Source organism: Eubalaena glacialis, chromosome X (genome assembly GCF_028564815.1).
Source record: "Eubalaena glacialis isolate mEubGla1 chromosome X, mEubGla1.1.hap2.+ XY, whole genome shotgun sequence".
NCBI classification, from domain to species: domain Eukaryota; kingdom Metazoa; phylum Chordata; class Mammalia; order Artiodactyla; family Balaenidae; genus Eubalaena; species Eubalaena glacialis.
This window is the reverse complement of record NC_083736.1, coordinates 18,364,431-18,380,138: the sequence shown is the minus strand read 5'-3', so window position 1 is coordinate 18,380,138 and position 15,708 is coordinate 18,364,431. Positions and strand designations below refer to the sequence as shown.

General features: G+C 37.0%; 1 long non-coding RNA gene across 1 annotated transcript in view; it reads left to right on the top strand.

The window, feature by feature from the left end:
- The first annotated feature begins 1,149 nt into the window (after nt 1-1,149).
- LOC133082612 (uncharacterized) overlaps nt 1,150-15,708 on the top strand; it is a 191,251-nt gene continuing 176,692 nt past the window's right edge. Inside the window, exon 1 of the long non-coding RNA XR_009698968.1 lies at nt 1,150-1,198. This is a non-coding gene — a long non-coding RNA (uncharacterized LOC133082612). The remainder of the gene's footprint in view (nt 1,199-15,708) is intronic.

Below are 15,708 nucleotides of genomic sequence, written 5' to 3'. Positions count from 1 at the left end.
GGTCATCTTGCACATCTCTGCATAGGCTGTGTATGCAAGGCTCAACCAGTCTGACACATGTCATAGCAAAATGCCCTGTGATCTTTCCTGGAACATGGCAAGACGATCCTGTGAGGAGCTATCCCAAGTCCATTTCTTATCTGCCACCCTGGTTCCAATGAGGCGTGGGACTTGCCATCTCACAGCAGCTTCAGGTACAGCTTCAGACTAAAGAACCGTTCAGCTATAGTTCAGAGTTGGCTCCTCAATGACAGAGTGACCCACCACTTGTATCATCTATCATCTGGCCCCTCCAGTTTGGTATCATCCTGTGGGACTAGGGACATGGGGAGTTGACACCATGCTGATATTGTGTTGCTGTCTGTGTAAATAATAAACTTGCTAAATTCATTTGGGGTCGTTTTTGCCTTACAGCCTGAATCTATGGAGGTGTGATAAACCAATCTAGCAGCTGCCACCACGCCGCTGCTTAGGTACTGCTTGACCACTTGGCACAGATCTGATCTCGGAAGTCCATAAATACTCCCAAAAGGAGTGAGTTCTGCTGAACCTCTGCCTGGATAAACTAGGCCAGTCCAGCCCTGGCCTAGTAAATCAGCAGCAACAGCAGCAGCAGGAGCTGGATTTCAAATTTGAAAAGACTGCATTTGCTTCAATCATTGGGGCTCCCTAAGATAACCCCATAACTAATGAAAGAAAAACTCTGTGTTTAATATGGCAGGATAAAAACAAAACCCTGATCTAAACCCTTTCTTCTGAGCTTTAACATTATTTATTTACAAAACATCTAGCTCTTAGGGAATTCCCTCATATTCAAGATGTTAGGTCCATTTTCATCTGAACATTTAGCAGTCTTATTTGTAGTCGCAAATGTGAACTGGCAAAATTGGTGCTAGATAAGTTCAGAGGTTCTATTTATAAATTAATACAGATCTATAAATCAAAAATTTTAAACATAAAAAGTACTTAAGGTAGGAGACAAATTGTTTGGTCCTTGGCTAATAATTAACAGACTACAGAGGAATAAAATGGGGAGTGGGAAAAGATTTCTTTCTTTCTCCATAGATATTGTCATTTTTTCTCAAATGGGTCTTATTTACTTCTAGGAAGATTGGAAAATTAAGGATGCTCATACCAAGTGGAAAAAATCATTTATTCCCACTGACCAAGAACTGTATCCAGAAAGAGAGAGAGGCATGTAAGTTTGTTACTGCTTTTGACATTTTCTTGATTTTGAAAGGAAACTTAGTTATTTGGGTCATCTAAGTAATGAGAATATTTTGGTTTGTTTAGTGTCTCTTAGGAACTATTTCAAATACTTTGTAGCACATTGCAGAAGCTATCATTTATTGATTTTTCATCATGAGCATCTACTCGGTATAGGCCATGTGCTAAGGAATATAGATACAAAAATGAGTAGAACATGGTAGCTGTCCTCGAATCCTATAAACAAAACAAAGCATACAAATAGATAGTTTTGACATAAGGTAGCAAGCAAAATGACAGAGACAAACAAAAGTATTTTTGGTGTATTTCACAATATGAAAATATGAATGCATACCAAATAAATAAATAAGCATCTTTCTAGATTATAAAATGGCAATGTAATTTGTACATTGTATAATGTTTTGTCTCCATTCATTCATTCAGCAGACCTTTATTAAATGGTTACTGTATACCAGGGACTTGGCTAAGCACCATGGATAAACTAGTGAATATAATGAATATGGCTCCTGAGCATGTGAAGTTTACAATCTAGTGGAAAACATACAATACACTAGTAAGCAAACAAAATATGTATATATAAATGCAAATCATGAAAAATACTGGCATGAAATGTACAAAGTGTAGTGATAGAGAACAACTGCAGCAAGGGAGAGAGGAAACTCCTTACAGTGATCAGAGAAGACTTCTCTGAGTAGGTGACTTTTAGGCACAGTGTTGAGATATACAAAAAATACAGGCAGGCCAAAATCAGAAATAACTCATTCAAGGGAGAAGTAAAAGCATTTGTAAAGTCCCTGGGGCAATAAAGAGTTTGATGTGATTGAGGAACAGAAAGGAAGTCAGTGTGAATCATAGTGAATGGGCGAGGGCATGAAAGAGGCTAGAGAAATAGGCTGGAGTTGGAAAAAACAGGATCTTCTAAGTCCATGTGGTAACTAGCTTGGAGTGCAGTGAAAAACCTTTAAGACTTGTAAGCAGGTCAGAAACATGATCTGATTTATGTTTATAATTTAAGGAGGGGTGCTTCCACTTACAGAAAGACCAAGGAGAGGTACATTTCCCTAGTCCTCCCACTAAATACAACTAAAAACCCTGGACAGTATATATAAAACAAACATAAGAAGACTTTGAAAGGTAAAGAGAAGAAAGAAGACAAGCAAGGGAACTCAGACCCAAGGAATGACACAGTGGTGAGTTCCCCAGGTTGTTTATTTTTTGTTCATCACAGAGTTAGAGCTGAAGAAGCTAGCAACCTGGAAACACCAAAGGCACAGACAAAAGAGTCCCAAGAAAAGCCTGAGTTCTCTAGTTAAATGACCAGGAAAGGGGCAGCCTAGGAAGACAGAAAACATTGAGACAGTAACCACTCTACTCCAGCCAAACACCACACGGAAAACTGAACCCCGCCCCCACCTTTGCCAGCAAAGGCAAAGTAGGGCACCTAGACTTCTTTAAATTTGCCAGGGTATAGCAAGGCACTCCAACACCCCTGCCATGGTGGTTTCAGAGAATGCCAAAGTGGAACTGGGTCTTTCATCCTTGCCAGGCAGTAATGATCTCCCCCACCCCACTTCCAGTGTCAGAGGAACATGGATTGCTTCTTCCACCCAGCAGTAACAGAGTATCCCCTTCTCTGCTGTAGTGGTGTTGGAGGAGTCCTTGTGGAGAGTAAAGACTTTGATCACTGCCCAGCAGTAATGATACCACCTCGCATCCCATGATGTCAGCAGAGTCCAAATGGTGAGCTTAAGTAATGAAACACTTCTACCCCTCCCAACCTGGGAGGTATTCATGGAAGTCTGTAGGAAAGTCAGAACTCCAACCATGGTCCAACAGTAATGAGAAGCCCCACTTTCAGGTGTCAATGAAGGTTGAGTGGGGAACCTGGACTTTTACACCTGGCTGAAAGAGGGCCACACCCCTGCTTCCTCTTTTGGAGTGGTGTCACAACTAAAAACAAAGGTTTATATAAGATCCAGTGGCCCATAACATAATACCCAAAATGTCCAGATTTCAATTGAAATTCACCTGTCATACTAAGACCCGTTAAAATCTCCAAGTGCATGGAAAAAGACAATCAATAAATGCCAACAACAAGATAACAGAAATGTTAGAATTTTCTGACAAAGATTTTAAAGCAGCCATCATTAAAAAGCTTCAATAAACAATTAAAAACACACTTGAAATATATGAAAAAATAGAAAAGCTCAGCAAAGAAATAGAAGACAAAAAAGAAACAAATGAAATTTAAGAACTCAAGAATACAATAACTGGAATAAAAATTCAATGTAGAGGTGAAACAGCAGAATGGAGGTGACTCAGGAAAGAATCAATGAATTGAAAGATAGTATAGGGACTTCCCTGGTGGTGCAGTGGTTAAGAATCTGCCTGCCAATGCAGGGGACGTGGATTCGGTCCCTGGTCTGGGAAGATCCCACATGCCGCAGAGCAATTAAGCCTGTGCGCCACAACTACTGAGCCTGCGCTCTAGAGCCCATGAGCCACAACTACTGAGCCCATGCACCGCGACTACTGAAGCCCGTGTACCTAGAGCCTGTGCTCCGAAACAAGAGAAGCCACCACAATGAGAAGCCCGCGCACCACAACGAAGGGTAGCCCCTGCTCACCACAACTAGAGAAAGCCTGCAGGCAGCAACAGAGACCCAACACAGGCAAAAATAATAATCAAAATAAAAAGAAAGATAGTATAATAGAAATTACCAAATCTGAACAACAAAGAGGAAATAGACTTAAACAAAACAAAAAAAGAACAGAGCCTCAGGGACCTGTGGCACAAAAACAAAAGATCTAACATTCGTGTCATTGGAGTCCCGTAGGAAAGGAGAAAAAGGGCAGTACTGAAAAAGGACTCAAAGAAATAATGGCTGAAAACTTCCCCAAAGTGGCAAAAGACATAAACCTACAGATTCAAGAGGCTGAATGAATTCCAAACAAGATAACCAAACAAATTCAAACCAAGGCATGTCATGCTCAAATTTCTGAAAACTAAAGCAAAAGAAAAGAAAACAAAAATCTTGAAAGCAGTCAGACAGAAACAAGACCTTACCTATGGGGAAAAATAATTTGAACAACAGTTGATTTCTCATCAGAAACCATGGAATCCAGAAGGATGTCAGCAAGATTGCAAACTAGGAAGCTTCAAGTTCTTGTTCCCCAACAGAAACATTAAAAAAAAAAAAAGCAAAAAAACAAAAACAAAAACAAATTTACATGCAAGAAAATGAATTTGGACCCTTGCCTTACACCATATACAAAAACTAACTCAAAATGGATCCAAGACATAAATGTAAGAGCTAAAACTATAAAACTCTTTGAAGAAAGCACTGGAGACCATCTCCATGACATTGAATTTGACAATGATTTCTTATATATGACAAAAAATGCACAGGCAATAAGAGAAAAAATAGTTAAATTGAACTTAGGCAAAATTAAAAATTTTGTGTGTTAAAGGACATTATCAAGAAAGTAAAAAGACAACCCACAGAATGGAAGAAAATATTTACAAATCATATATCCAATCAGGAATTAACATCCAGAGTATTAAAGATCTCCTACAACCTAAGAACAAAAAAATAAGCAAGCCATCTAAAAAAATGGGCAAAGGACTTGAATAGACATTTCTCCCAAGAAGATATACAAATGGCCAAAAAGCACATGAAAAAAACATTCACCATCACTAATCATTAAGGAAATGCAAATGAAAACTACAGTGAGGTAGTACTTCACACTCATTTAGTTGGCTACTATAAAAAACCAGAAAATAACAAGTGTTGGTGAGGATGTGGAGAAATTGGAACTCTTGTACATTGCTTCTGGGAATGTAAAATGGTGTAGCTACTGTGGAAAATGGTTTGGCAGTTCCTCAAAAAATTAAAAAGAATCACCATATGATTTAGCAATTCTACTTCTGGGTATATATCCAAATGAATTTAAAAGCAGGGACTCAATCAGATACTTGTACAGCAATGTTCATAACAGCATTATTCACAATAGCTAAAAGGTGTAAACACCCCAAATGTTGATCAACAGATGAATTTATAAACAAATGTGGTATATACATACAATGAAATGTTACTTATCCTTAAAAAGGATTGGAGTTCTGATACATGCTACCACATGGATGAACCTTGAAAACACTATGCTAAGTGAAATAAGCCAGACACAAAAGGATGACTTTGTATAATTCCACTTATATGAAGTACCTAGAATATGCAGATTCACAGAGACAGAAAGGAGAATAGTGATTACTAGGGGCTGGGGCAGGGGAGAATGGGGAGTTATTGTCTAATTGGTAAGTTTTGGAAATAGATAGTGGTGTTGGTTATACAACATTGTGAATGTACTTAATGCCACTGAATTTTACAGTTAAAAATACTTAAAATGGTAAATTTTATGTTACGTGTATTTTATCACAATAAAAAAAATACTTAAAAAAAAAAAAAAGAAAACCATGGAGTCCAAAAAGAAGTGGCACAGCATCTTTCAAGCATTGAAAGAAAAGAACTGTCAACCCAGAATTTTATATTCAGCAAAAATATCCTCCAAGAATGAAGGGTAAATCAAGATATTCTCAGATGTAAGAAAACTAAGAAATTTTGCCAGCAGATCTACCTTAAAAGAATGGCTAAAAGAAGTTCTCTAAACAGAAAGGAAATGATAAAAGAAGGAACGGTAGAACATCCAGAAGGAAGAAAGAACATGGTATGCAAAAATATGGGTAAATACAGTATAATATAGACTTTCCTTCGGGTTTTCTAAATTATGGCTGATGATTGAAGCAAGAATTGTAATGCTGTCTGATATAGGGCGTAGAGGATATAAGACTATTATAGTATAAATGAGGGAGAGTAAAGTCATATAAAGAAAGGTAAGGTTTCTAAACTTCAATTGAACTGGTAAAATGATGACACCACTAGACTGTAATAAGTTATGTATATATAATATAATACCTAGAACAATCACTAAAAAGCTATATAAGAGTTATACTCAAAAACTATCTATAACATGAAGTTCTAAAAATATTCAAGTAACCTACAGGAAGATAGGAACAAGAAAAAAGAAGTGAAAAACAGAACAAACAGAAAACAAGAATTAAAATGGCAGACTTAAGCTCCAACATAATGATAATTACCTTAAATGTAAAGGATCTAAGTTCACCAATTAAAAGACAGATTAGCGGAGTGAATTTAAAAAAACATGCTGCAGCTAACAACAAGGTCCTACTGTATAGCACAGGGAAGTATATTTAATATCCTGTGATAAACCAAAATGGAAAAGAATATGAAAAAGGATGTATATATATATGTATAACTGGGTCACTTTGCTGTACAGCAGTAATTAACACATTGTAATTCAACTATACTTCAATTAAAAAAAATCCTATTCATTATCCTTTACACTGAACCCTCATTAGCACAGTAAAATAAAATATATCACAACCTGATTCTCAATTAATGTCATAAAGCATATTATTCTACCTAATATTCTACATACTCCTGTTGAAGAAATAAAAATTTGTGGGAAAAAAACCATGATGCAACTATATGCTGTCTACAAGAAACTCCAAATATGACAATATAGGCAAGTTGAAAGTAAAAGGATGGAAAAATATATATTGAGCAAATATTAATTAAAAATAAGCAGAAGTGCCTATATTAATGTCAGATAAAGTAGACTTCAAGGAGGGAAGAAAACTAAGGGGGAAAAATAGAAGTGCTGGGACACTCCTTTTGCATGGCAAAGAGTCAAGAGTTACTTTATAGAGTTGATGAAAAGGAAATAAACAGTAAATATATTCCTTAAAGTTACAATGGTAAGAAATATAGGAGCTGAAAATAATCACATTGGGGGGAATTAAGGAAGCAATAGATTTGGTATGAGTTAGCTAAATCCTCTTCTGCCTTGGCAGAAAGTCCATGGATAGTGTCCTAAATTAACAGATTTATTGATAGTGACAATCGGCTTAAATGAATTAAAATGGGAGTTCTTAAGAGTGGGGAAGATGACTATGGTTTGCTCATTTAAGTCCTTCTATACCATTAGATTATTAAGTCTTGTGCGTGTATTACTTTAGTAAACATTTAAAAATATTTTAATTAAACCAGAAGTGTCTACTGTGACTGACAAGAGCATAATGACTGAAATCCCTTGCATGGTGTTTGAAATCATTTACAGGCTGACCCCAGCCTAGTTTTACCTCTCTATTTCTATCCATTCCCTAGAACACTTTGCTTTAGCCACATCAGAAAACAAAGTCTTACTTCTCTTGTTAGCTCTTCAAGTACCCTTCTCACCAATCAAGACCCTACTGAAATGTAAATTCCTCTGTGGAGCCTTTCTCAAATCAAGCAGGCTCCACCCCCAAGGGTAGAATTATTTTCTCCTTTCCAGCATGTTTTTTTTTTAAATTCCATTTTTATATGCAATGGGTATACAATATACCTTTTGAGTTCTAATAAGTAAACAGAAACATAAATTCTGGGAATTCAAAATAGGAAGTATTTCACATATTCACAGGGAAAAAGTGAAAGGATTGTGCATGTAATAAGAAAATACAGGGGCAACCACATTAAAAAAGGGACATTTGTTAGTGGGAAAGTACAGTCTGTCCCCCTGGCAATTCTAATGGAGCACATTTCATGACAACTCCTCTTCTCTCCCTGACTTCATGAAGATTCACCATATGTCTTGTAAGTCACAAACCTTATTTTTAGAGCAATATATTATTTCTAAGCTTGACTTCAAGCCACACATCTTTTCTACTTAGAGGAGATATACTGTTTCCAATGTCAAATAATTATGTTAACCCAATTTTAATGGGATTTGGAATGTGATAGAAGAAACAGGAATCAGTTGATAATGAGAATCTGACAGCATTTTCTTGCTTCCCAAGCAAATAACTTTCTGCAAAAGTCCTGTTTGAAGGCATAATTACCAAGCTTTTTTCCATTGGCATGTGGCTACTTCTAATATTCTATGAAAAGTCTTATTTTGTGGTTTATTTCATGGCAGATTATGGCCATTCAGTGAAAGGGTACATTATTACTTATTTTCCTGTGAATGTGTCCAGATTTTTAAATTGTTATCAAGCACTGGTTGTTCTGATGCAATGTCTCTTATGGTACCATATGTCCGGAAATTTTGAAACAATGATTTGAGGATTTACGTATGCTTAGTTATTAATCTGAATGTGTAAATTCAAAAGGCTAAGTTAAGGATGTTTTCAGTAGCAAACCTTAGTTTTCACTGAAGTATATGTCCTCAAAATTATAGAGCAGCTACATAATTATATTATTACAACTTATATGAAAATATATTTCATATAAAATTATAAGAAAAATAAACTTGCCAGAACATGTAGAATTGCAAAGTGATATGGTGTACTTAGAAAGAGAGCTAAATTAGGAGTGAGAAGAGTTGGGCCTTCTGTCTAAACTTCAAGTTCAAGGCTCTGCAATATTGGGCAAATCATATAACCCCGCTAATCCTCAGTATTTTCATCTGCAATATGGGAATTCCCATTATTAGAATTGTCATGAGGCTCAAATGAAAAAATGTATTCAAAATCACTGTAAACTTACAAATATAAGGTAATGTTATTATTCAAATTGCATAGAATTTGTAGCATAGTCTTCTAAATGTCTTCAAAACTGGCAACCTTTTTTTCTTTAAGGATAACTTTGATAGTCAAAATTCATCTGAAGCCATGTCTGGTCAGTAAATTTGATGCTCCAATTAGCTAATACTGTTTTTGGTTAAGAAAAAAAAAGAGCTATGAAATAGATATTTTTAAAAGCAATCACATAAAATTACTGAAAGCAATGTTTTAAAAGTTCCCAAAATGTTTTGAATTATATCAACATCCCAAAGATGACTAGTTTGAAGCCTTAACACTAATTGATTGCATTTCTTTGGTTATGTTCCTTAAAAGAATATGTTTATCTGCTTTTTAATAGTGTTTCCATGTAAGCTCCTAGGTTATTCTATCTTAAGTCTACATGTTTGGTTTAAGATACTGCTCTACAAAAGTTTAAAGTAGAGCACAAGATAATTAAGTAAATTTATGTTTGTAAAATGAGACATATGAAATATTCAGTTATTCTTGTTTGGCTATGGAAAGGTAAATAAAAGGTCAGCTCCTATAAACTATTCCTTTTGTCAGGATTGTGAGTAAAGATAGGAAGGGGAAGGGAGGGGAGTAGGGAGAAAAATGTTTGCACTACTGAAGTACCACTTCACAATCAACATATTTAATGAATACCTGAATAAAACAAAATTGGCTTAAAAAATTAAACCTTGCCTTTGCTTTCCATTTATGGAAATACCCTTTCTGCAGGCTAGATGAAGGTAAACTGTGGTTTAATGTTCTCCCTCCCAACCTAGGTACCTGTAGTTCCTACATAGCATTGTCAGAATCCTCACATGGCAGGGGGAAGCAAAGGTCATAGAATTATTATATGTATTTTTCTCAAAAAAAAAATACTGTGCCATGGGGAATTCCCTGGCGGTCCAGTGGTTAGGACTCCACGCTTCCACTGCAGAGGGCCTGGGTTCCATCCCTCTTCGGGGAACTAAGATCCCGCAAGCCTCTCGGTACAGCCAAAACAAACAAACAAACAAAAAACAAAACAAAACAAAAACAAAAACTGTGCCATGCTTAGAAAATATAGAACCTCATTTCCTTAATGGCACAACTTCTGGTATGCATAATCTCATGGAAAAAGAAAGACTGATCGCATGCAAAATTTATACCTGAACAGGAAGATGAAGTTGTAGCTAATTGGGAAGGAGATTAGAAAGATGGTGGAATTAATAACTAAATCCAACATTTAGTTTAAAAACACTATTCAGAAATTATATTAGGTACCCAATGTGATCGTGCTTTGGGGGTAGGGATATTGTTTTCCTATATGCAGTGAGTTTCTCTTGTATCATGGCTTTTTAATATTGTATTGATTACTCAATTTTTCTTGGTCCATTAGAACATAAATATGTAAAAATAGCAGGCTATTAAGTCTTTTTCAAAAACTGTTAGTATAATCAGAAGTGTTCTGTTAACATGCAGTGTACCTCATTTTTAGTATGAAAAATATACTTGGGCTCTGATGGGATCTTATGGAGGTTTGATTCAACAGCCATGTAAAAATGAAAAATCTGTTAGTACTAATTTACCTGTTTTAGTAAATCACACAAAAGAAGCAACCTAAAGCAACCATTGATACAAAGATTTCCTGTGTGCATTTGATAAAGATGACTCCAACTGATACCTGCCATTTATACAATTGTATTTTGCATTCACTTTGAGTAGATCAAAGAATTAAATAATTTGCTAACACTTTAGTTGTGCTTCTTAGAAATCAGTTTCTGCAGATTAACATAGCTGCCATTATCACTGTAGGGGAGACAAAATAATTTTCCCTCTACCCTTCTGAGTTCTTAGCTGAGACCTCAATAATCAAAGATGGGTTAACAAGAGAGGTGGCTTTAGAATTCAAGATTAAACACCACCTTAACAGGGAAAGGGGAGGGGGGTAGTAGGCCTCTTAGGGGAGATAAAATGATTTTTAGGGAAGATGAATGGGGGCTTTAAAAGAAGAGATGGGAGGTATGATAGTTTGTGACAAAGTTTGTCTGGGTGTGGTGTGTACTTCTAGACTCTCCTGTGGTAGGAGTCAGCCCTCTTTGGTTGATGAAACTCCTAGGGAGGGGATTTATGATAACTGAATTCCTTTAGGAGGATTTATCTTTAGGCAGATAAGGGGAGTTCAGAGAAAGCCTCTCCCTGCATTTGCTGTTTTCAAGTGACTTCAACTCAAAATAATCAATATACCAAGCAGCATATTTTGGGGTGGCATATTTTGCTACCTTTCATTACCTTACGTATTATCCTACAGTCAAGGCCTGGAAGAAATATATTAAGATTGGTAGAGAGAATCAAAAGCTCAAGGTAAGTGGAACTTGTGTCACTTTCTCCGTGAACTGTTAGAAAAATATTCTCAAGCAAGGAAATTTATGACAATTTGACTTTGATGTTCTACTTTAATGATCTTTCTTTTCCCAAATGAGTATAGTCAAAACCTGTTTCCAAACTGACCAGTACCTAATGACTTCCTCAGACATAGACATCAGCTAAGCTCTACCATCAAATAGTTTGGAAGGAGGACCAATATGATCAGTGGTAATTTGAATAGGGATGGGCTGATTTAGCACGTCAAAACACTTTTGGTTGCATAGATTTGTGATCAAATGCAGTGAATTGTCATGCCTCAGATCTAAGCAACATATGTGGCCAAAACATTTTGCTGTTCAAGAGAAATGAGTTAGTATAGTGACATATCAGAATCATGAGCAAAAGAAGGTTTGATTGTTTCAGAAGAAAAACTTACTGCCATAGCATCAGCATTCAAGAAAAATTTGTAACCACCTATAGAGATACATAGAAGACTTTTCAAGAAAAAGTAAGCAAAATCATTGAAGTAGAAGGCAAGCCTCCTAGAAAGTTGTTTGCTATGATGAAACCAAATGCAAGGTTTCATTAAAATAGAAGAAATCACCATGCAGTCTGCTCCTCCCCCAGTATTTATCACAAATAGACTTTTGGGGAGGCGTTTGTACACATATAATGATCAGTGAAAATGTTCATAACAGCCAACCCAAATTTTCAATTCAGTTTAAAGGTGTTGGAGAAATGAAGAATGTCTGCAGTTATCTAATGAGTACATATTTCTCAGACTGCAAATTCAGTTGTGATGGCAATGTGGGATCCTGGATAGGATCCTGGAACAGAAAAAAGACATTAGTGGAAAAAAATTGGTGAATTTAGAATAAAGTCTGTAGTTTAGTTAATAATATTGTATCAATGTTAATTTCCTGTTCTTGATAATCAAACTATGGTTATAACATTGGGGGAAGCAGGGTGAGGGATAAGGCATATAAGAGAACTCTCCCTGTACTACTTTTGCAACTTTTCTGTAAGTTTAACACAGGCACATACAGAAAGAGAAGCTTTACTTTTTATATAACTAAATGTAATCTCTAACTCAAGTGCCCAGAAAATTCTATCTAGTGACAGAAAAATTATCTATGTCTCAGAAAGTTTTATTTGGTCACAACCAGGTAAAGTTGGTCACCTTTAAGATTTTTCTTAAAGAAATTCATGGGTTTTGCCTCCTCCCCCTCCCCAAGGTAGATGTAAAGCTGGAAGGAAGCTTCAATATTTAAAAGTTTCCATAAAGTAGGCACATCTACTTGTTATGTTAGATTTGGTTGTGTCCTAAACTGACGTCCTCTGTAATGTGACTTCTCCTATCTAATCCTTGGGCCTATCCCTGGCATGCTGACATCTGCTAAAGTCAAACTATATACCTGTCTTGATCCCAGCTGTACATTCCTCTAGTTTAGTGGTCGTTAGTAACACCTGTAGATCTCTCATAGGGTCATTAACTGTTTCCCTTCATAGCTACTCTAACTCTCCAGGACTTTCAGATGCCACCCCACTGGAAATTCAGTGGGTTTTCACTGGCCCTTTCCAATATGGGCAAACAATAGCTATTGCACTTTTAATAGTTTGAAGGACTTTTCTTAAAGGTTTACCATCTCCTTGGTCTTTACCCAGGATTCTTTATACCGTCTCACATACTCACACTTAGAGCAGCCCTCCCTTCCTCCACTATACGTGGCTCTCTTGTTTTCTCTCTTCAGATTTTCCTCCCTGCTTTGCCCTCCATCGCTAAGGCTTTTATTTAATCTGGAGGAGTAGAAAACTTATTTAGCCAGTACACTTCCTAAGTCTTTTAGTCTTATATATAGATCTTGAGTTTTTTTGAAGTACAATTTAAATACAGCTAAATACTCTGTGTGTACTGTTCAGCTTTGACAAATGCATAAACTTTATAACCCATACCATTACTAAGACCCAGAACATTCTCATCACCGTTCCCTTATGCCCCACCTCAGTGAATGTCCCCCACAACAACCATGATCTGATTTCTGTCATCATAGGTTATTAGTTTTGTCCATTCTAGAATTTCATGTAAATGAAATTATGCAATGTATACTTTTTGTGTCTTGCTTCTTTTTACTCAGTATAATGTTTTTGAGATTCATCCATATTGACACATGGATCTATAGTTCATTCTTTTTTGTTTCCGAAAAATCCCTGAAAAGAAATATTAGGAATCAAGTTTTTATACATTCTGTTTAATTTTAATTACTTAATACATGATTTTAAAGGCATAGTTTTACCCTAAGTATTTAGCTGATCAATTTTGGTCTGTTTGTGGTAAGTAATTTAAATCTAAGGATTAAATTCTATCCCGTAATTCTGCACATACAGGAAATTAGGATGGACTTTTGATGGTTCAACATGTGACCATTTCCTAGGAACCAATTAAAGACTGAATATTGCCTTCATCATAATCTTTAAATACTTCTGGAACATTGAGAAATAAAGAAGGCTTTAAGCAGTTGTCAGATGACATATAGAGGAATAGCATGTTGATGTCAGCTGAAGCAAAATATTGGGAGCCTCTTGGCTGAGCAGCTGCTCTCATACTAATATATCCCACATATAAGTATTAAAATGGTTACCAGTAAAGTTTTACATACTTCTATTTGAGAAGACTGCAGCTTCACTGGAAGACTCTAGGTTTACTAGATTCTTCAGTACCTTCTAGCCTTCACTTATATATCCTAATAACATTAAATATCAAAGCCTTTAGTACACATTTCAGGTTCTCCACAAAACTGGCGAATTTTAAAGTCTATTTTTAAATTTTAAAAATTGGTGGTCAATAAACTGCCTTGCCTCCTTCATAGAAAAAAAAGTTCAGGCCATTATGTGAAGTTTTCCTAAATGTCCATCCTAACCCTAATTAGTAGATTAAAGGTAAAAACACAAATCAACCTCCAAATATATACAGGAAAAAATTTTGGTAAAATTAAATATTCAATCCCTATTTTAAAAAAATTCTAGTAAGGTACAACAGAAAACATTGTCTTCTTTAAATAACTTTTGGGGAGACCTCTAGTTCTAGCCCCATTCCTTCCAGGTTCTCCCTCTTACAACTAAAAAATCCTGGACATAACATAACAAACAATCATAGACTCTGAAAGGTAAAAAGAAGGCTGACAGTCTAGGTAACTTTTTTTTTTTTAATTTATTTTATTTTTGGCTGCATTGGGTCTTTGTTGCTGTGCGCAGGCATTCTTTAGTTGTGGTGAGCGTGGGCTACTCTTCATTGCAGTGCACGGGCTTCTCATTGTGGTGGCTTCTCTTGTTGCAGAGCATGGGCTCTAGGCACGCAGGCTTCAGTAGTTGTGGCACGTGGGCTCTAGAGTGCAGGCTCAGTAGTTGTGGCACACAGGCTTAGTTGCTCTGTGGCATGTGGGATCTTCCTGGACCAGGGCTCGGACCCATGTAACCTGCATTGGCAGGCGGATTCCTAACCACTACACCACCAAGGAAGCCCCAGTCTAGGTAACTTTTGACTTGAGGAAAGACACAGTGATGAGTTCCTTGGGTTTCCTTGTTGTCTCCCAGATATTCTTTTTTTTAAACTTTTAATTTTATATTGGGGTATAGCCGATTAACAATGTTGTGATATTTTCAAGTGCACAGCAAAGCGACTCAGCTATACATATACGTGTATCCATTCTCCCCCAAACTCCCCTCCCATCCAGGCTGAGACAGGGTATGGCAGAAGCCTCCCACCCAGAACTACCAACAGGCAAAGACAAAACAAAGTTGCAAGAAAAGCCAATTCCCACTCTCTAGCCAAAGTACCAGGAAAAGCGTGGCCTAAGAACAGAAAACCTTTTGGGCAAGACCCACCCTATACCAGAGAAACAACATGGGGAAAAATATGTCTCAGTGATAGTCCTCTTGGCGCAAGTAAGTGGCACTTTGATTTCTCCACTAGGTGGTGTTAGCAAGCTAAGTGGGGATCTGAAGCAGACAACAATTATCTGATTCTCCTGTAGAGGTAGTAATGATTGGACCAAGTGGGCAGTTGATTGCCCATCCCCTGCCTGATGGAAGCAGATGGTGCTCTGATTCCCCTACCAAGGTACTATTAGTGGGGCTGAGCGGGGGGCAGATCTTTCATTCCCCACCTGGCAGAATCAGGCAGTGTTCAGACTCCTCCAACAGGGTAGTTTCAGTGGGGTTCAGAGGTGAGCTGAGCCTTCAGTTGTACCTAGCAGCAATAAGATTTAACGAGGTGGTGGGAGGTGGGGCTATACCCCCTCTCCAATGTCAAAGGACTCAGTGGCAAACTAAGCCTCCACCTCTTCTGGGATCAATGAGACTAAATAAATGGTGCAAGTCAAGCCTAGTAAGCACCCTGCTTTCCAACTACCTCTGGTGTCAACAAGGCCAGTGCCAAGTTGAACTTCCAAACTCACCCAGTAACAGTGGGACTGAATGATGTGGTGCTAAGCAAGTCTAGACAACACTTCTCC